This window comes from Cryptomeria japonica, chromosome 3 (genome assembly GCF_030272615.1).
Source record: "Cryptomeria japonica chromosome 3, Sugi_1.0, whole genome shotgun sequence".
NCBI lineage: Eukaryota > Viridiplantae > Streptophyta > Pinopsida > Cupressales > Cupressaceae > Cryptomeria > Cryptomeria japonica.
The window spans coordinates 736651548-736659209 of record NC_081407.1 but is presented as its reverse complement, the minus strand read 5'-3'; positions in this window follow the sequence as shown (position 1 = coordinate 736659209).

The following is a 7662-nucleotide window of genomic DNA, read 5'->3' as shown; positions in this document are numbered from 1 at the left end:
ATTTTTATATTTTTATCAGAGACTCGTCCACAACCAAAGATGCATGGGGCAAGCTCAAGATAGTATATGAGGCAAAGAATCAAAATTGGATCTTAAATTTGCAAAGTCAACTACATCGTCTAAAATTGAAAAATGGAGAACAATTAGAATCCTTTCTCAAAAGGATTGCTAAGTTGAGAGTTTCGCTACAAGCATTGGGTGAAACAATTAAGGATGTTGAGCATTGCCTTCAAAATACTAAGTGTTTGTAACAACTTTGAATGTCATAGAATAGACACGGTTTTGAGAAATTAGTGAATCTATTTCAGAAGGAAGAGTCTCTAAGCAAAAATGCCTACAAAACAATTTGGTGGACCTCCCAAATCTGGTAATTCATCCCAATCATAGAACACGTGCAATTTGTGAGAGGATTGGACATGATGTGAAAAATTGTTGGTATAACTCCTTGCCCAAAGGATCATCCAACAATAAATCATATCAAAAGAAGCCATTTCAAAGTGGCAATGCACAATGGGATCAAAAGAACAAACAAAAACATGGCAATATTGGTAAAGAAGATGACTCTCAAGAAGAAGAGTATGTGTTTTTTGCCCACACTTGTGAAGATTGATCACAATCAAATTCAATTTGGCATGTGGACTCAATTGTTACAAAGCACGTGAATGGACAAAATGAGTGGTTTCTCACACTGAAACCCCCATCATGGTAAAGTTTCTCCTAGAGAGGACATAACCTATGACATCTAGGGTATTGGTGAAATCTCCCTGCAGTTTGGCATACATCATTGTAGGCTCACTAAAGTCTTAGATATGTCAAGACTTATCAAAAATCTTCTATTTTGTCAATCAATTTCTCGACCACAATTTGAGGATTGAATTTGAAAACTGTGATGATGAAAAGGTATGCCTCATCCATCATAAGTACAAAAGTTCAAGGATTGTTGCAAGTACTTTTGAAATAGGTAAAATGTTTAGACTTGATACAATTGACAATAATCGAGCCTTGGTAACTAACAATAATGATCATTGTATGTTATGGCATTGCCAATTTGATCACTTAAGCACTAGTTATTTGCTTACTCTTAGTAAGAAAGGCATGGTAAAAGGGATTCCCTCACTTGAGAAGTCAGGTGCTATTTGTTCCAGTTGTCTTGCTAGAAAACAATATCAAGCACCCTTCATCATGCAAGCCAACCTTTGCAGCTAGTGCATACTGACCTATGTGGACCCATGGCACCTAATCACAATGGTTTTAGGTACTTTCAGCTTTTTGTTGATGATCACACAAGAAAAATGTGGGTATATTATTTGCAAACTAAAGATGAATCTTTTTCCTACATCAAAGAGTATCAAACTCTTGTGGAGGATAAAACAAATCATCATATTCATGTCCCCCACTCAAATTGAGGATAGAATTCTCCACCTACTTTAAGGAAAGTGAAATTCATCATCAACTTGTTGAACAACGTAACCACATCATCATGGAGATGGTATGCAGCATGTTGAAGGATTCTCATTTGGGACATGTATATTGGGTTGAAGTTGTACATACAACATTTATCTCTAAGTCAAACACCAAACAAAGCACTTGATGGCATCACACTAGAGGAAGCTTGCATGGGAGTTAAGTTGTCTATCTCTCATCTCCATGTATTTGGTTGCAGATCATACATGCACATTCCAAAGCAAAAGAGAAAAAGCTTGATGAGAAATCCATGAAATGTATTCTTCTTGCGTATAGTAATGACTCAATGAGTCAAAGGCCTATTGACTTATGGATCCTACCACAAAGAAGATATACATCAGCGAGATGTCATTTTTGATGAGAAGAGTGGGTTAAGTTCACCTTCTACATCATCACCTACTCCAAATAGTGCTCCTATATACAAGAAGGATGATAAAAGTAATAGGAATATTGATAATGAATCTAACTCGACACCCCCAAATGTCACCTAACCTATGCCCAAGTGGTATACTAGCACCATTCATGATGCAAAGCTAGATGGAGTCCTAAACACATCAACTTTAGGATTGAGGACTCATAGCATGGTACACAATGAGGTTAATCTAGCACAAATGAATTTAGTAATTGATAATTTTGGGCTATGGATGCAAAATATCAATCCCTAATGAAAAATACGACTTGGGAGCTTGTTGATCTGCCACCAGATAAGAAAGCTATTGGATGTAAATGGACTTTCAAGACCAAGTACAGGGCAAATGGCAATATAGATAACCATAAAGCCTGACTTGTGGCAAAGGGATATGCCCAAAAAGAAGCGATTGATTATGAAGAAACATTTTCTCCCACAACAAAGATCAATATCATCAAAATGATTTTTGCTTTGGTTACTATTTACTCCCTATGGAGTGAGTTCTTAGAATACCAGAAGTAAACAGAATATAGCAAGTACATGAACACTAACAACAGATATCATTCATAGAATAATTCACAAAACATTTATGGCAAAAAGATTTAGCTTTATTTCATCATGTAAATTGGATACACGGTAATAATGTTCCTATTCCCGTTACAACATAGCATATATACTACCCTACCCAACAGTTGGCGGAGATACCAATTGTCGCCAACTACCAACTAATCCCTACAAGAGCATTACATGGTCAATTATTAACCAAACATAACAAGTATTATTATTATGTCAACAAATTGCCGCCAACATCAACCCCCTCAAAAAAAGAAGTCTTCCAAACGACTAAGACAAAATGGGGCTATCAATCTACACACTACTAAGAACAAGGAGGGTGAGAAGACGTCCCTGGAGTAGTGGAGGACGTTGGAAACTGCTGTCAGAGGTGCTGAAGATGCTCCATGCAGAGCTGCAGGTCACGCTTGGCAACAAGTTAGCACTCCCTGGCTGTCTTCACCATGTAGACTACCTCCATTATATCTTTGTCCTTCTGCTCCAATTGTCTCGTGAGTATGGCAAGACAATCCTCCAACTCCCCCACCTTGGCACTCTACTCAGCTACAAGTGTCTTCTAGTGCTGCACCTCGTCCAAAGCAACTCGCAATTTCTGCTCGGTCACTATGAGTTTAGTCGAACAGCCCAACACTTTCTAGGTGTAGGCGGCTTCCTCCATGGCAGCCTCTCGCTTTGCCTAGGCCCTACGCATTTGAAAAAAAAATTCTTTGAAGAGCTCTCCACGCCCTACAATGTGGCCTCAAGTCTTCCCTGGCCCACCATGGTATGCATCTGCCGCCAACTCGCCACCATCTCCTCAATCTTTGCAGCTAGCTAGTCATTCTGTGTAGAATGTTGTGCAAACTCCTCCTAGCATCCATCCTTCATGAATGTGAGGAGTTTCTCAGCCTCAGGTACGGAGCCCACATCCACCTACCTGGCCAAGTCGACAATTCCTTCCGTCACTATGAGTTTCTCAGCCTCTTCCTTAAAGGCTTCCTCTGCTTAGCCAAATCTAATTAGATCTTTTCTAAACCTGGCTCTGATGCCATTTCTGTGTTTCTGCTTATTTCACATCTGATCATAAATCCAACATGGTATCAAAGCTAGGTTTAGAAAAGATCTAATCAGATTTGGCTAAGCAGTGGAAGCCTTCAAGGAAGAGGCAAAACGCTGGATCTGGATTTGAAGTTGATACTTTAGTCAAGATATCAATAAGGGTTATTATTAAACCCTAGGCCCTTCAAGGGAGGATATTATCAGATTTTTTCTCTCCCTCTTAGCTAGGTAGATATTTTTCCAAATACTCATGTCATGGAGTCTATCAACATGACACTCACAATGGCTACACCCATTAGTGAAAAGAGTTTATAACGGAGTCTCTCAACGTGATATCATCATGGAGTCACTCAACATGATGTCCACCATGGCTACTCCCATGAGTGGAAGAAAACAAGTGCACAAGTGCCCATCACTGAGTCACTCAACGTGATGTCGTCGTGGAGTCTCTCAACATGACGTCCACCATGGCTACTCCCAGAGGGTGGATAAACACAAGTACAAGAGTATCATCACGGAGTCTCTCAACGTGATGTCCACAATGGCTACTCCCATTAGTGGAAAGAAACACATCGTCATGGAGTCACTCAACATGACATCCACCATGGCTACTCCGAGAGGGTGGAAAGAACTACATCTCCGTCTCAGAGATGGACAAGGGCTTTCACCTCAAATTTCTTTGTCTCAGAGAAAAAATGCATTAACAAGGGCTTTCACCTCAAATTTCTCCCCCTCAGAGAAAAAATGCATTAACACAAATCTTCATGATGATGTGTGTAGACGGCATAAAATGCCTATGGTTTTATTTCTTATCTGCCAATGTATTAATTAATTATATTAATGTGTCAGTTGGTTGTCGGTTGGTTGACGGTTGTGTTCCTCTCAGCAACCGTCGGGTTCTTTAAATATGTTGTGTATTGCCAATGAAGAAGTACGGTATAGTCGGATCTATTGTAAACCTTGGCCGACCATCTCTGGTCTTCTTTATAATAATTGCATGTGCGAATAAAGATATATTTTACTACCATTTCTGGTATGCATTGTCATGTACGTTATTATTTCCTGTATTTAATTTACCAGTTGTAGCAGTAAACATTTTGGCGTCACTGCCTTCAAAGAAATCGGGTCAGCCTTGAGTGATTCATGCCCGTAGACCCCATTAAAAGTGAGAAGAGGCCACGAGGTGGTCAAGACCAAGCGATTAGGTGATCTGTCGACCCTCAAAAGGGAGTCCAGAGACGAGTCAGAGCCTGGAGGTACCCAGAGTGTTGGGACGCTGGAGGTGGACATGTAGAGGACGCGCGCGTGGCCGAGAGTACAAGAAAAGCATTGGAACATAGCAGTCGGAACAGTCCACCCAGGTTCAACACACCTAGAAGTACTCGAGTGTTGGGGACATTGAAGGTGGACATGTAGAGGATGCCTGCATGGTCGAGAGTACAGGAAAGGCACCGGAACGTAGCGGTCAAAACAGTCCACCCAGGTCTAACACACAAGGCGAATACACACGGTACCTTTCGAGTGAAAACAATGGTGAACACCCAGGAGAAGCAAAAACTGTCAAAGTTCACGGGGGATGGGTTAGAGGACCCCGTATGACATTGCAAAACATGTATAACCATTTGGGAGGCAAATGGCTAAGATGACCAGGATTACTGGTTGAAGGTGTTTCCGGCCACCCTTCGGGGGATGGCAATTGATTGGTATACCGACCTCGACACCTAGTACAAAATAAGATGGAACAATCTGAAGAAGGCCTTCGAGGAGGAATTCAAACTCCTAAGGGATGATAATGAGATCGTGGCCGAAATCTATAATACCAAGCAAGGGAAAAATGAGTGTACGCGCTTACAACTGTAGGCTCAAAGAACTATTGAACAAGATGGAGAACCAGCCAGCCGATGGGTTGAAGAAGAGGTGGTTCACGGAGGGATTGATACCCTTACTGAGCAAGAAGATGAAAGTAGTGCCTACATCCTCGTACATCAATGCTTACAATCAGGCGATGGACATCAAGAGTGAACAAAACCTCCTCCCCAGAGAAGAGGAAGACTAACGATGATGAGAGCCCCGAAGGTAGCAGTGACGAAGAATCCAAAACTGTATGAGCCCTTCAACGGGATATGTTGAGAATGATGAAAGAACTGAAGGTCGAGAAAGGAACCAATAAAGAAAGTAATGGACTATGGTGTATTGAATGCAAAAGCGAGGGGCACACGAAAGGTAACTGTCCTAGAAATATGTTTTGTGAGATTTGCCAAGTGTTGGGGCATACAATCAAGGAGTGCCCATACAATTTCAAAACGAGAAGTACACAAGTACTCTTCACACAAGGGGAGTCTAGCCCATCGAAACCACAGAATGTATCGCCAAATCAACGAGGGCAAAATCAAATATAGTACGACTCCAAAGGATGTCCTATCATACAATGCAGACAGTGTAGTGAATGGGGACATTTTGCGACAGATTCCCAGAATAAGAAAGACAATGTACAACTATTGTGCAAATGGTGTGGACCGGGGAATCATGAAGACACCAACTCTCGAAGTAGAAGGGTATTAATATGTTGGACGTGGAGGAACATGAGAATGCAGTTTTGGCAATCACAAGAGCACAGACAAAGAAGGCGATGTATTCAAACTCTGGTACGGAAAAGGAACGAGCCGAAGTAGAACAAGTGTTGGCGAAGGAACGAGTAACTTCCAATGGAATTGCAAGTACGTCATCGCAAGAGTCAGAGAAGACCATAGTTCGGCAGGTGCTATAGACAATCGTACCTTCTTCAAACTATGCCGCAACTGAGAATGGCAATTGCTAACACAGTCATTGACGACATAGTCATCCGAAAACAATGTAAGACACACGAGGAGGAACTAACGGGAAAACCACCACCCAAAGGGAATGAGTCCAGTGATCCAATGTTGTTGACGGTGAGCATCGGGAGGAAGCCGACGGTCGTCGAGATGGAAATAATGGGGAAGAAGTTGACAAACACCATTGTCGATGGAGGCTCGAGAGTAAACGTACTGCCAGAAGACACTTGGAAATGTCTAGGGAAGTTGACGCTCTGGCCGCCAACCTTCCACTTGGTAGGTGCCGACCAGCACGACATCCAGCGGTTGGGAACATTGATGGCACAAAAAGTAATGATTGGGACACAACAATTCTTCTTGGACTTTGTAGTCATCCGGTTACAGAAGAAGGCATACGATGCACTCCTGGGGAGGAGATGGTTGATTACTACCAAGGTGAATCATAACTGGAAACGGAACACACTCTCGATCAAGAGTGATGGGAGGAAGCACGTCATTGACTTGAGGAACCAAGCGGTAAGTGAAGAACTGGCACCCTCCGACTCTAAGTCGGAGGGTGAAGAGTTAGGTATGGACGAAGGGGTGCTCGGACTGGGAGATTGCTCTGAAGATGAGACAAGTTCCCTGAATGGACTATTCCACTAGCAAATGGAGGATTACGAGGTATTTTCACCAACATGTAATTTTCTTGAAGCCGCAACCCTTGGTTAAGGACAACCAATGAAAGCATATAAAGTTATGAGGGATACATCTAACACTATGAAGAGCAGAATATGTAATGTGGAATGTACAAGTACTTGTGAGGGAAAATCAATGTCACGGGAAATTTATGGAGAAGCTCATACTCCCAGCTTCCTTGCACAACAGTTTCAAGTTGCATCCATACCGCAGTTTCATTCTACACTTGTATGACATTATGTACAGTTTCAAATTGCACCCGTACAACAGTCTCATTTTGCACCTGTATGGCGACATTGTGTACATCTTGCAGCGATACAAACTCCCTACTATTTTACACCATGCCAATTAATTTCATTCCACACCGTACGACGTTACGTTCCTCTCGTACGACACATCCATGGCCACTTTGTACGGTGGTGGCATGTAACCGTACGGTCACGTCCATTGAATTTTGTATGGCAAGGTGGTGATCTCCACACTGGGCAAGTTGTTCTTGAACACTTATGACAGGAGCAGCTAGGCGACAAAAGACAACCATACGAACCCATACAAATTTTGGTAGACAAAAGGGTGTCGTACGAACAAGTACGGAAGAAGCAGGGAATTGGCAGAAGGTGGTCGTACGACTCTGTATGGCAAGAGGTGATTGCAAGTGAAGCACCATACGGACCCGTACGGCAAGAG